The 13,527-nt window shown below is 44.0% G+C and overlaps 1 long non-coding RNA gene across 1 annotated transcript in view; it reads right to left on the reverse strand.

Moving 5' to 3' along the window:
* Nucleotides 1-4,402: 4,402 nt before the first annotated feature.
* The window catches only part of LOC137632067 (uncharacterized), a 10,940-nt gene continuing 1,815 nt past the window's right edge, over nt 4,403-13,527 (reverse strand). The window contains exons 2-4 of the long non-coding RNA XR_011042010.1: nt 6,961-7,134; nt 6,277-6,405; nt 4,403-4,619 (exon numbers count right to left, since the gene is read on the reverse strand). This is a non-coding gene — a long non-coding RNA (uncharacterized lncRNA). The remainder of the gene's footprint in view (nt 4,620-6,276; nt 6,406-6,960; nt 7,135-13,527) is intronic.

Consider the following 13,527-nt stretch of genomic DNA (forward strand, 5'->3'; position numbering starts at 1 on the left):
AAAAAATTGGTGAAATATAGCCAGAAGAGGCATGTATAATTTAATTAATGCTTCATAAATGTAGGTTTTTCACCCTTTAATTTTGTATCCATATATACTATTTTCACCCTCTTTTAATTTTGTATAAATACATAATATTAAAAATCCAGTAAAATGTTTAATTGTAAATAAAATTTCTGTCTATCATACATATATTTTATTTTCCCATTGTAACATATAATTTACATTAAAACGTATAATTTACATTAACTACTTGTGAGTACAAACATTTCTTGCAAAATTAATATTTAGAGGAAGAAAAATATTCAAAAACAAATTAAATGATCTTTGTAGGAAAAAAGTAGGTAACTATGGTTTAAAAGACCACAGAGCATGTGGTCATGTATAGAAAGTCAAACATGGTCGTGTAGAGGAGGGGCCCCAGGTTAAGTCGACCGTGGTCGTGTAGAGGAGGGGCCCTAGAGCAAGTCGACCGTGGTCGTGTAGAGGAGGGGCCCCAGAGCAAGTCGACCGTGGTCGTGTAGAGGAGGGGCCCCAGAGCAAGTCGACCGTGGTCGTGTAGAGGAGGGGCCCCAGAGCAAGTCGACCGTGGTCGTGTAGAGGAGGGAGCCCCAGAGCAAGTCGACCGTGGTCGTGTAGAGGAGGGGCCCCAGAGCAAGTCGACCGTGGTCGTGTAGAGGAGGGGCCCCAGAGCAAGTCGACCGTGGTCGTGTAGAGGAGGGGCCCCAGAGCAAGTCGACCGTGGTCGTGTAGAGGAGGGGCCCCAGAGCAAGTCGACCGTGGTCGTGTAGAGGAGGAGCCCCAGAGTAAGTCAAAAATGGTCATGTAAAGGAGCGGCCCCAGAGCAAGTCGACCGTGGTCGTGTAGAGGAGGGAGCCCCAGAGTAAGTCAAACATGGTCGTGTAGAGGAGGGGCCCCAGAGCAAGTCGACCGTGGTCGTGTAGAGGAGGGAGCCCCAGAGTAAGTCGACCGTGGTCGTGTAGAGGAGGGAGCCCCAGAGTAAGTCGACCGTGGTCGTGTAGAGGAGGGGCCCCAGAGCAAGTCGACCGTGGTCGTGTAGAGGAGGGGCCCCAGAGCAAGTCGACCGTGGTCGTGTAGAGGAGGGGCCCCAGAGCAAGTCGACCGTGGTCGTGGTCGTGTAAAGGAGGGACCCCAGAGCAAGTCACAAACATGGTCGTGTAGAGGAGGGGCCCCAGAGCAAGTCGACCGTGGTCGTGTAGAGGAGGGGCCCCAGAGCAAGTCGACCGTGGTCGTGTAGAGGAGGAGCCCCAGAGCAAGTCGACCGTGGTCGTGTAGAGGAGGGAGCCCCAGAGTAAGTCGACCGTGGTCGTGTAGAGGAGGGGCCCCAGGTTAAGTCGACCGTGGTCGTGTAGAGGAGGGGCCCCAGAGCAAGTCAACCGTGGTCGTGTAGAGGAGGGGCCCCAGAGCAAGTCACCCGTGGTCGTGTAGAGGAGGGGCCCCAGAGTAAGGGCCCCAGGTCAAGTCAACCTTGGTCGTGTAGAGGAGGGGCCCCAGAGCAAGTCGACCGTGGTCGTGTAGAGGAGGGGCCCCAGAGCAAGTCGACCGTGGTCGTGTAGAGGAGGGGCCCCAGAGCAAGTCAAACATGGTCGTGTAGAGGAGGGGCCGCAGAGCAAGTCAAACCGTGGTCGTGTAGAGGAGGAGCCCCAGAGTAAGTCAAACATCGTCGTGTAGAGGAGGGGCCCCAGAGCAAGTCGACCGTGGTCGTGTAGAGGAGGGGCCCCAGGTTAAGTCGACCGTGGTCGTGTAGAGGAGGGGCCCCAGAGCAAGTCAACCGTGGTCGTGTAGAGGAGGGGCCCCAGAGCAAGTCGACCGTGGTCGTGTAGAGGAGGGGCCCCAGAGCAAGTCGACCGTGGTCGTGTAGAGGAGGGGCCCCAGAGCAAGTCAAACATGGTCGTGTAGAGGAGGGGCCGCAGAGCAAGTCAAACCGTGGTCGTGTAGAGGAGGAGCCCCAGAGTAAGTCAAACATCGTCGTGTAGAGGAGGGGCCCCAGAGCAAGTCGACCGTGGTTGTGTAGAGGAGGGGCCCCAGGTTAAGTCGACCGTGGTCGTGTAGAGGAGGGGCCCCAGAGCAAGTCACCCGTGGTCGTGTAGAGGAGGGGCCCCAGAGCAAGTCAAACATGGTCGTGTAGAGGAGGGGCCCCAGAGTAAGGGCCCCAGGTCAAGTCGACCTTGGTCGTGTAGAGGAGGGGCCCCAGAGCAAGTCGACCGTGGTCGTGTAGAGGAGGGGCCCCAGAGCAAATCAACCGTGGTCGTGTAGAGGAGGGGCCCCAGAGCAAGTCGACCGTGGTCGTGGTCGTGTAAAGGAGGGACCCCAGAGCAAGTCACAAACATGGTCGTGTAGAGGAGGGGCCCCAGAGCAAGTCGACCGTGGTCGTGTAGAGGAGGGGCCCCAGAGCAAGTCGACCGTGGTCGTGTAGAGGAGGAGCCCCAGAGCAAGTCGACCGTGGTCGTGTAGAGGAGGGAGCCCCAGAGTAAGTCGACCGTGGTCGTGTAGAGGAGGGGCCCCAGGTTAAGTCGACCGTGGTCGTGTAGAGGAGGGGCCCCAGAGCAAGTCAACCGTGGTCGTGTAGAGGAGGGGCCCCAGAGCAAGTCACCCGTGGTCGTGTAGAGGAGGGGCCCCAGAGTAAGGGCCCCAGGTCAAGTCAACCTTGGTCGTGTAGAGGAGGGGCCCCAGAGCAAGTCGACCGTGGTCGTGTAGAGGAGGGGCCCCAGAGCAAGTCGACCGTGGTCGTGTAGAGGAGGGGCCCCAGAGCAAGTCAAACATGGTCGTGTAGAGGAGGGGCCGCAGAGCAAGTCAAACCGTGGTCGTGTAGAGGAGGAGCCCCAGAGTAAGTCAAACATCGTCGTGTAGAGGAGGGGCCCCAGAGCAAGTCGACCGTGGTCGTGTAGAGGAGGGGCCCCAGGTTAAGTCGACCGTGGTCGTGTAGAGGAGGGGCCCCAGAGCAAGTCAACCGTGGTCGTGTAGAGGAGGGGCCCCAGAGCAAGTCGACCGTGGTCGTGTAGAGGAGGGGCCCCAGAGCAAGTCGACCGTGGTCGTGTAGAGGAGGGGCCCCAGAGCAAGTCAAACATGGTCGTGTAGAGGAGGGGCCGCAGAGCAAGTCAAACCGTGGTCGTGTAGAGGAGGAGCCCCAGAGTAAGTCAAACATCGTCGTGTAGAGGAGGGGCCCCAGAGCAAGTCGACCGTGGTTGTGTAGAGGAGGGGCCCCAGGTTAAGTCGACCGTGGTCGTGTAGAGGAGGGGCCCCAGAGCAAGTCACCCGTGGTCGTGTAGAGGAGGGGCCCCAGAGCAAGTCAAACATGGTCGTGTAGAGGAGGGGCCCCAGAGTAAGGGCCCCAGGTCAAGTCGACCTTGGTCGTGTAGAGGAGGGGCCCCAGAGCAAGTCGACCGTGGTCGTGTAGAGGAGGGGCCCCAGAGCAAATCAACCGTGGTCGTGTAGAGGAGGGGCCCCAGAGCAAGTCGACCGTGGTCGTGTAGAGGAGGGGCCCCAGAGCAAGTCGACCGTGGTTGTGTAGAGGAGGGGCCCCAGAGCAAGTCGACCGTTGTCGTGTAGAGGAGGGGCCCCAGAGCAAGTCAAACATGGTCGTGTAGAGGGGCCGCAGAGCAAGTCAAACATGGTCGTGTAGAGGAGGGGCCCCAGAGCAAGTCGACCGTGGTCGTGTAGAGGAGGGGCCGCAGAGCAAGTCAAACATGGTCATGTAGAGGAGGGGCCCCAGAGCAAGTCGACCGTGGTTGTGTAGAGGAGAGGCCCCAGAGCAAGTCAACCGTGGTCGTGTAGAGGAGGGGCCCCAGAGCAAGTCGACCGTGGTCGTGTAGAGGAGGGGCCCCAGAGCAAGTCGACCGTGGTCGTGTAGAGGAGGGGCCCCAGAGCATGTCAACCGTGGTCGTGTAGAGGAGGGGCCCCAGAGCAAGTCAACCGTGGTCGTGTAGAGGAGGGGCCCCAGAGCAAGTCAACCGTGGTCGTGTAGAGGAGGGGCCCCAGAGCAAGTCAACCGTGGTCGTGTAGAGGAGGGGCCCCAGAGCAAGTCAACCGTGGTCGTGTAGAGGAGGGGCCCCAGAGCAAGTCAACCGTGGTCGTGTAGAGGAGGGGCCCCAGAGCAAGTCGACCGAGGTCGTGTAGAGGAGGGGCCCCAGAGCATGTCAACCGTGGTCGTGTAGAGGAGGGGCCCCAGAGCAAGTCAACCGTGGTCGTGTAGAGGAGGGGCCCCAGAGCAAGTCGACCGTGGTCGTGTAGAGGAGGGGCCCCAGAGCAAGTCAACCGTGGTCGTGTAGAGGAGGGGCCCCAGAGCAAGTCGACCGTGGTCGTGTAGAGGAGGGGCCCCAGAGCAAGTCAACCATGGTCGTGTAGAGGAGGGGCCCCAGAGCAAGTCGACCGTGGTCGTGTAGAGGAGGGGCCCCAGAGCAAGTCAACCATGGTCGTGTAGAGGAGGGGCCCCAGAGCAAGTCAACCGTGGTCGTGTAGAGGAGGGGCCCCAGAGCAAGTCAACCCGGGGTCGTGTAGAGGAGAGGCTCCAGATGAATCGCTGTTTTGAAGATTCGGTAATTTTCCAAAGTCCACTTGTGACATACTGGTATTTTGAATAATATTTCTATCATCCAGACCTAAAAAGAAAATATTCAATTTAGAGAAATTTCAAAGGGATTATATTTTGACACATTCTTCAGTCATTTTGTTGTATACAGTCTTGAAATAATTATACTAAACATTTTTTAAAATTAAGCAAAATGATTAAATGTTTTAAATATAGAATTATTTGAAACCTGGCATTCTTTATTTCAACATATGGTAGCTATTAAACTTTCTAGTGCCTTTTACACTTGACCAAGAACTTTCCTTTTAACACGTGTATCAGAATTTACCAAAAATAATTTGCCATGAAAAGACGACTGTTCTTGGAGGCTTTCTTTCCTCTGCTTAGTCCAGAGGAAACTGTTAGCAGGGCTGAAATTATCTTGATAGACATTTGCTCATCAGTGAAAAAGCAGCTCAGGACAAACTTATTTAGTACCTGTCAGTTAGCAGGGCTGAAATGGTCCTAATAGTTAGACATTTGTGAAAATCTGGTGTAGAGGAAACACTTTTCAATACCCAATCCCTGGTATGTGAATCTCATCAATAACATTCAAGCAAATGTTAAGAAAAAAACAAAAAGGCCTGTGGAAAAAATTATGTACGGAAGGCTCCATCACTACTGGAAAGGGCATGAGTGTTCTCTCAAAACTTTTTTTTCCTACCTCAGGAAGATCAGATACTGGCATATGGCATTTCTATTTCCCTAAATTATAGAAAAAGATCTATTGACAATGACGGTGAATGTCTTAAACCAGTAATTGTGATATTAAACAGTAGAAGGATATTCTTTTTACATATCAATAAATTAAATCAAGTCTATAGATTGGAGCCTACTTGAGAATGATGATGGCTTCAGCAGTAGCCTCCATAAAACCTGGTTCTGCAATATTACAGCTGTCGTCTTAGCACTAAAAGGCATTGTAGAAACTAGTTGTAGCACCAAAAGTTATATAGTAGAAACAACAGCCTAAAGGCACAGCCTAAAACCATTAGATTTTAAGCAACACTGAAATGTCAACAGTGACAGGATGGATCTTTTCAGGGGACAGCAGGAACAGGAGCGACTCGTGGGAAAGTCAAAACGAGAGAGAGAGAGAGAGAGAGAGAGAGAGAGAGAGAGAGAGAGAGAGAGAGAGAGAGAGAGAGAGAGAGAGAGAGAGAGAGAGAGAGAGAGAGAGAGATGTAACAGGTAATGATGCAAAACACTAGGTAAATCACCAAATAGTTAATAAGCTACAACATAAGAAGTAACTATAAACCAAAAAAACTTTTGTACCACAAATGCTTATTCAGGAAAACCGGTGGTTAACAAACTATTTGTACTAAAATTTAAGAAAAACAAAAAAACAAGCAATAAGGACTTTCCCCTTTAACCATTTCTACATACCTCATTGATGTGCAGCTTGATTGGCATGTTGTGGCCAAGAATTTAGAACCACAAAGTTTAATACAAAGTCCTCAAAGGAAGTACGTATGTGTATCATATTTGACAATATCTCACAAACCACAAAATTCTGCAGTATGGAGCACTCACTAAAAATTCTTGAAAATTCTACCCTTGGAATGGATAATTCATTGAATTTTATTGCTTAACACCTCATAGTTTTCCACTTTGTTTAAACACCATAGCATCCAGAGTAGTCTCCAATACACCAGAAATATTATTCAAAATATGGCTATATTTACCTTGAAACAAATGTAGCTGTACAAGTCTTCATTGAAAACAACTACTGTACAGCATAATTTCCTTCCAGTTGACATTTTGCAAGAGATTTTGAGTCTACTATCATCACAGTGTGTCTGCCTACCAGGTACCTGAAAGAATTTTATTCAAATCACCTATTTTCGTAGAAAATTTGAAATACGAATTTACTGGAATTAGCATCTACACAGTTCATACTCTTCCGCTGACTTAGGATTGAATCCCCCTGGTGAATTCATTGATTTTAGTTTTGTTAAAAGACAAGCCGAGAGCCATACAGTATGTTGTATAACTACCATATCTAAATAAAAGTATTCTAACTGCCAAACACTTTCTTTCTAAAGTTATCAGTCTCAAAATATTTCCTTTTAACACTCCAGCAGCCAAGTTCAACCAAATTCTATAGAAAAGATCTTTTAGCAGATTCAGTATATAGAGTTTCAAATATCTTTTATTCAAGAATTAGTAATTGTAAAATTTATAAAAACAAATTAAAACAATTTGCAATGAATAACACTACAGTATTTAATTTCTTATATCTTATACATTGCAAAATTCTTTTAAACCACAATTTTGTAGGATAAATGGCGTCATTTTTTAATTTAAAACCTAATGAGAAAGCCTTAATCAATAAACCAAAATTTATGAATTCCTTCTTAATTGCTTACCTTGGATTTGTAAAAAAGAAAAATAACTGAAATTCAGTGTTAAGTCACCAATGGCAGCGTGATTTCTCCAATAGCCATTCCAAAGAAAATCTTCCAACTGCAACCCCAAGCCTCCAATTTTCAACATTCCCAGACAACCTCCATTTTGCATTTTCTTGCATCTAAAGCACCAGTCTGTCAATAAAATGTACAATTAAAATTTCTTTTCTAATTACCCTTCAATTAAATTACTTACAATATTTCACTTCTAGGAATCTTAAGAGCAAAATGACAAATTTAAAGTAATTTGCATTTATCCTAACAACAAAAACATGAAGCTCTTTATTAAGGAATGTAGTTTCAATGAAGCTGGAAGATTAGCCATAAGACTTTTAGGGAGGTGTCCCTACCCCACAACTTGTTAGCAGGGGTTAGGGAAGTAGTACCGACTGCCCTCCTCATACACACACACACACACACACACACACCAGTGTTCTATTGTCACTTTTGTTTGCAGGCAGGACTTACCGGGGGATAGGTGATGGTGGGCCAAATTTGTATAAAGAGCTCAAGGTTTGCATTATTAGAAAAATACAAATTACTGTAAATTTGTCATTTGTTCAGACACTAAATACAAACCTTTTTGATCTTAATTAGAGAAGGCTCACCTCTAAGGGGGGTGGAAGTCCTAACCAACTGGCCGGTTTTTGACCCAGGGTTTTCCCCCCTAAGTGCTATGCACATATAATGGAGAAAACCCTCGATAACCCTACGTGCAATAGCGCGTTTTAGCGGTCTGAGCAATCTATGTGATTGTGTAATACAAGCAGTGTGACTAGTTTAGGTAACGCTTCTTAGGAAGACATTATTTTTAATAAGTTTAGCCTCGGGAGCCAGAATATCTGAACTCTCAGCACTATCTAGGGAATCAAATCATATTGACTTTCTTTCTTCTGGTGAAATATTAATCTCTCCAGATCAGAAATTCTTAGCAAAGAATGAGGATCCACAGAATAGATGATCCCCGTGGAAGTTTGTCCCACTTCCACAGGATCTATCACTGTGCCCAGTTGACACCCTGAAAGCCTATTTGAATAGAACTTCTAAAAAGTCTTCAGGCCATTTGTTTATTAAAGAGAATGGAGGAACCATTTCCCTGAAAGGAATCAGACAACAGATTTTTTATTTTATTAAACAAGCCAACCCGGAATCAGTCCACATGCCCATGATATCCAAGCAGTAGCAACATCAGTCAATTATTTTCATCACATGAATTTTGAAGAATTAATAAGATATACAGGCTGGAAATCACCAGCAGTATTCAAACGCCATTATTTAAAATCCTCGGAAGCCCTAAAATTTGCAACAGTGGCAGCAGGGAACGTGGTTCCTCCGGTTGTAACAGAACCATTATAACAAGGTCCTATCTTCATATATAATTTTTTCCTCTTAGTGCCTTGTCTCCTAATAAGGAGCAGGGCGACACCTGCCTTGCCTATTCCCCCTACCTTACCCTGGCCTTCATTTGGATTGCACTTTAACCCATGTTTGTGATGTTTATATATTACTAATGTCCTTTCTATTATGTTGAGACATATGTTCTTTGTTTATTGGAAGTTTTTCTCTATTTTTTCCAATAAGTTTTGGGGTCTCTGACCTGGTATTGTAATTTAAGAGATTGGTATCTTAAGGGTTATTAGTAAAACACTCTTACTTAAATTATTCTATTCTTATTTCAGTTCCTCAACTTTATGTGTATTTCCAAGCTTATGGGATCAATTCTCTGTTACTATTTCATGGAGCGACACAGGTTGAGCCCAGAAAAGGGATTTTGACGAAGGAAAAATCTATTTCTGGGCGAGGGACCTGTGTCACCCAGTGAACCCCCCCCCTTTTTTTTTCCTCACCCTTAGCTGGCCAAAGCTTGGGGTGCTAGTAGGAATGATGAGAGAGAGTGGGTAGTGGTAGGGCTGGGGGGGGGGGGGGGCAGTAGCCATAGTAGCGGGCAGTAATCGGATGTAGAACGGTACCTTGTAGTAATGGGGGATGTTGAGGAAGGAGAATACTAATTGGTAAGGGACCTCTGACAGTGGTTTTAACACACCCCAGTTACTATACCGACACTCTTTAAGGGTGAGCGAGCTGGGTATATTCCTGGCATTCCATGCAACTTTTTTCTCTGGTATAATTAGCAGTATTTATACCTTGGAAAAGGGTGCTATAAGAAGCATTTCACGGAGCAACACAGGTCCCTCGCCCAGAAATAGATTTTTCCTTCGTCAAAATCCATTTTTTAACTAACCATAGACGTTACTCAATCCCACCTTGCTATGGGGTATGGGGACGCAACAAGTATATATTTCCATACCAGGTTACACTAGGGAAAATGGTTTTACCTGCGGACAGATGAGGCCAGCTTACAGAGTACTGTAGATGTTGTTCCCCAAAAGAGGGGAAGATGAAAGAAGGAAAGAGCTCGTGTAACCTTTGCCCTCCAACATCTGCTACTTGACTATAAACAAGCCTGAGGTGTTTAAACTATTTGTTGTGGAGCCACGATGCTCCTGCTGGTCACGACTTGCAGGTAGTGAGCGGCTAAGGTCGATTGACGCTTCCACACACCCACTTGTAAGACCGGCTTCACAGAACAGTTCTCCTTGAACGCTATGGGCATACTTATGCCCCTAACGGCATGAACTCTAAGTCTCCATGTCTGAAAAGAAGTATTAGAATTCAATACTCCTCACTGGACCAAGTAGCAGCGGATTTGGATCACTGGTTGCATTATGAAAGACTCCTAATACAGAAGGAGTCAAACCTGGGATCCGTTGCTGTCAGATTTTTTGTTCTGGAGTCACACTCAGAATGAAGTTGAGTACTGTACTACAGTACCTGTCCTCAAACCTTGAAATGGGAAACGGATTGATTGATTTGAAGTTTCTAACATCCTGCCATCTAAGATCATTGACACTGATATCATTTGTTATAAAAAAGAATAAAAGAATATTAAATTTAAAACAATAAATGCAAAGATGTGCTTATGAAAGTTAAACAACTTTCAGAAGACCTGCTTCTGGAATACATCTAAAAATACCACTATCATAGAAAGACATCAAGTCCAAGAATCTTGGCACGGATGAACATCCAATCTTCACCTCGACCCTCAAAAATGTCCATTTCTTAAGGTGCTAAAAGTCATCAGAAACTTGTGTCAACCACATGACCAATGCGGAGACGACAAATAGTCGTCTCCCACTTTTGGGGCATCATGTTATACTGTTCCTCCAAGGATATATAACATTCGTTATCTCTCATCGTATTTCCATCTAGACTATACCAATGCTGTTGTCAATTATTATAAAACAAATTCTTAATGCTTGGTAAGAACTCATTACAGACGATGGAATACCTTCCTGGTAGCAACTTATGTCAGCATTCTTTGCTAGTAAATCTGCCTTTTCATTCCCGCATATACCTACGTGTGCTGGAACCCAACAAAATAAATTTCTCATCTCTCTCATTCCAATAATAAAGACACTGAAATTTTTAAAACTAAAGGGTTACTGGAATTAAAAACTTCGGAGCCTTTGTAGTTTATGGGGACACGCCGAGAAAAATGGACAACTAACCCAAACTTTCCCCCCACCTAACCTGACCTACAAGCCGTGTCTTTACCTTCCTAATGACCTACCGGGGGGGCTAACGCCCCCCTGCGACCCCCAAAACCACTTTTGCTATCATACAAACCCCACAAACCCAACCTAACCGAACCTAGTAGTTCCCAGGTCACAACCCCAAGTCGGGGGCAAGTCCCCGGACCCCCCTTCCTGGGCTGAACTTAGAAAATATAAAATAACTTCATATTATGGTATATCGGATCATAGTAAAGCACATCTTCCCCATAAGAAAAAACGATTGGGCTAGTAATAAGAAAGATATCGCCCTGTACCGATAAACTACATTCACCCCCAAAACTTCTAAAGCTTGTAGGACACCTTGCATCACTAGAAATGGTAAAATTTCCCTCCATCACTTTTTCAAAAATATAGATGTTAGAGAAAGTGCACCTCTACAATTAAAAGCATTACTATGTACTCCAAATCCAATGCCAACTTTAGCTTTGAAGCCATCAGTATAAATAAACGTTGATTCCCTATGTTCTGCAACATATTCCATAATATCAATAAAATAGTTACAGAAAGATATCTCTTGTAATTAACATAAAGGGGTTGATGATATCTTAGATGGAAGCACTTTACTTCTAGCTATAGAAAGACTGTGTACCAACTGGGAGCAACTCAAAATATCTACAATACCTTACAAGCTTTGCAGTCTGATAGGATAAAGAATTTGGAAGTCTTCGCAACCTAAACCAAAATACCAATACCGAATAGAAGATTTTCAGTAAATGTCTATGGGCGATCCTCCAGCATCACAAGGAGGCTTGGGATTGGCGAAAGGGTTTGTATTTAGTTTCCGAAATAACGGATTTTGACATGGGAAAATTTATTTTTGGGTGAGATAGCTATGTTGTCCTGATAGAAGTTCCTCATTGGCAGCTTCTATTTGGGATATTTCTGCAAGTGATATACCAGAGAATAGTTTTAAAAGTGTACTATCGAGATTCTCGTCAGCTATCAATTCTAAGTAACATTCTTTAAAGAAAATTTCATGACCCCAAACTGGTGCATCAGTATATTATTAGCGACCTTTGTATAAACAGTATTCATAAGGTAGAAGTTGTTTCAATATAAAGTTGTATAGAAAATGTTACTTTAAATGTCTTTGAAGTACAGTAAATTATATGCCTAAAAGAAATCAACTTAGGCTATTACAAGTTATTACAGTAAAGATCACTCTGATTCAAAATCAACTATTTTAACAGCCAACTATCACAAAGTAAAAAAAAAAAATAGTCCCTTCTTTTATACATTTTTTTACCTATGATCTCTAACCTCCTGGGTTTTTGTTTCCAGTTGTTATCCACATACAAGATTTAAGTAAATACCAATTAATGGCAGCAGCTTTTAACCTAGTAACGAAATATTTCAAGAGGCCATTGGTTATTCTCAAATTATCTTAACGTTAATCCTTTACTTGATAAAAAAAAAAAGTTAGTCACTAACAGACTTCTAAACTCTAACATTTTACCAAAAGTTAGCCAAAATCCAAACTCTGCAGGTTCAGGGATGTATCAATATTTTGAAGGTATATGATTAGTTTTAAACCGATTTTAAGCTAAACTTATTAAAAATTATAGAAAAAAAATGTTCTGCTAGTCCTTATTAGAAGAAAACCAGTTAGCCATTTTCAGAAACCGGAATAAGAAAAAGAAACATACAGTATTTTAATTTTTGAGCTACCGAGTTGAAGACAAATATTTAGAAGAATTAAAACTAACTCCATACACCTACATCTTGCCTTCAAATTTAATAATGAACAAAAATTTTGAATTGAGCATAGGATGCATTAAACGTAATGGAAGTTAGATTTATGAAATATCAATAACAAAATAAATTAAGCCGCATTGATAGACAAAACCTGGCAGCAGTGCTCTAAGTAATAATCTGGCTGGAAACTCGTGCATTTGGTCATAGGAAAATTCGTATAGATTGAAAATAGAAATAGAAAAAAATAAGAGCGCTATATTACTTATAACTAAATGATAGTGGTGATTCATTACTAATTTTATTAAGCCATTGGCCATTGAAGTAAGCTTTTACTAACAGCATAACATTAACTATACTAATCAGACCTTATGTATCAACGTTACCCATATCTTTAAAAAATTTTACACATTCCCCTATTAACCAGATTACCTCAAATTTTGATAGAAAAACGTTCATGGCGCCCACAATGGCTGTTGGGCTTTGGGGATAAAGTTTTCCTCTTGTAAAGCCAGTTTAACAATTTCCTGGTCATCATAGAAACAAAATTAAGCAGAGGGAAGTCATGTTTATTTGAATTTAGTAATATTTGAAATATGATGGTTCTCCTATTTACATATAGATAACTTTCACGAAGACCAAATTAAAAACCAATGGCAAATTAATAAAGAGAATGCCATTCAGCATTTTAATTTAAAGTTGAGATGGAGCTAAATATCGTAAAAAAGGGGGGTTGGGGATTACTTTTTCAATTTGTGCATGCACTATCACCAGCAAACTACTACTGATCATGCCGTAGTTACAAGTTATACTAAATTTAGTTATTAAACCAATCAGTATGGCAAGAATTCGGCGATACCTTCTTGTAAAGGCGTATAGTCAATTATTTTTCATAGATAAACAACTCTGTGGCAATGTACATCATACTCTGGCACATACAAACTTGTTCCATATCAATTCGCCTTAGGAAAAATAAAATAATCTTTCCCAGCGTTATCCTTACATTATAGGGGTCGGCTACCTGATGCGCTCTCTCCAAATGCCTTCTATCAAGGCATCCTCTTGCACCAAACTACTACTATTTCTATTTCATCATTTACCTGATTTCGCCTTCTAATTCTTTGCCTTCCTCTTGATCTTCTCCTCCTAACAAGTTTTGCAATACATTCTCATTTTTGGGGGGATTGATTACACTATCTAT

Source organism: Palaemon carinicauda, chromosome 40 (genome assembly GCF_036898095.1).
Source record: "Palaemon carinicauda isolate YSFRI2023 chromosome 40, ASM3689809v2, whole genome shotgun sequence".
Taxonomy (NCBI): domain Eukaryota; kingdom Metazoa; phylum Arthropoda; class Malacostraca; order Decapoda; family Palaemonidae; genus Palaemon; species Palaemon carinicauda.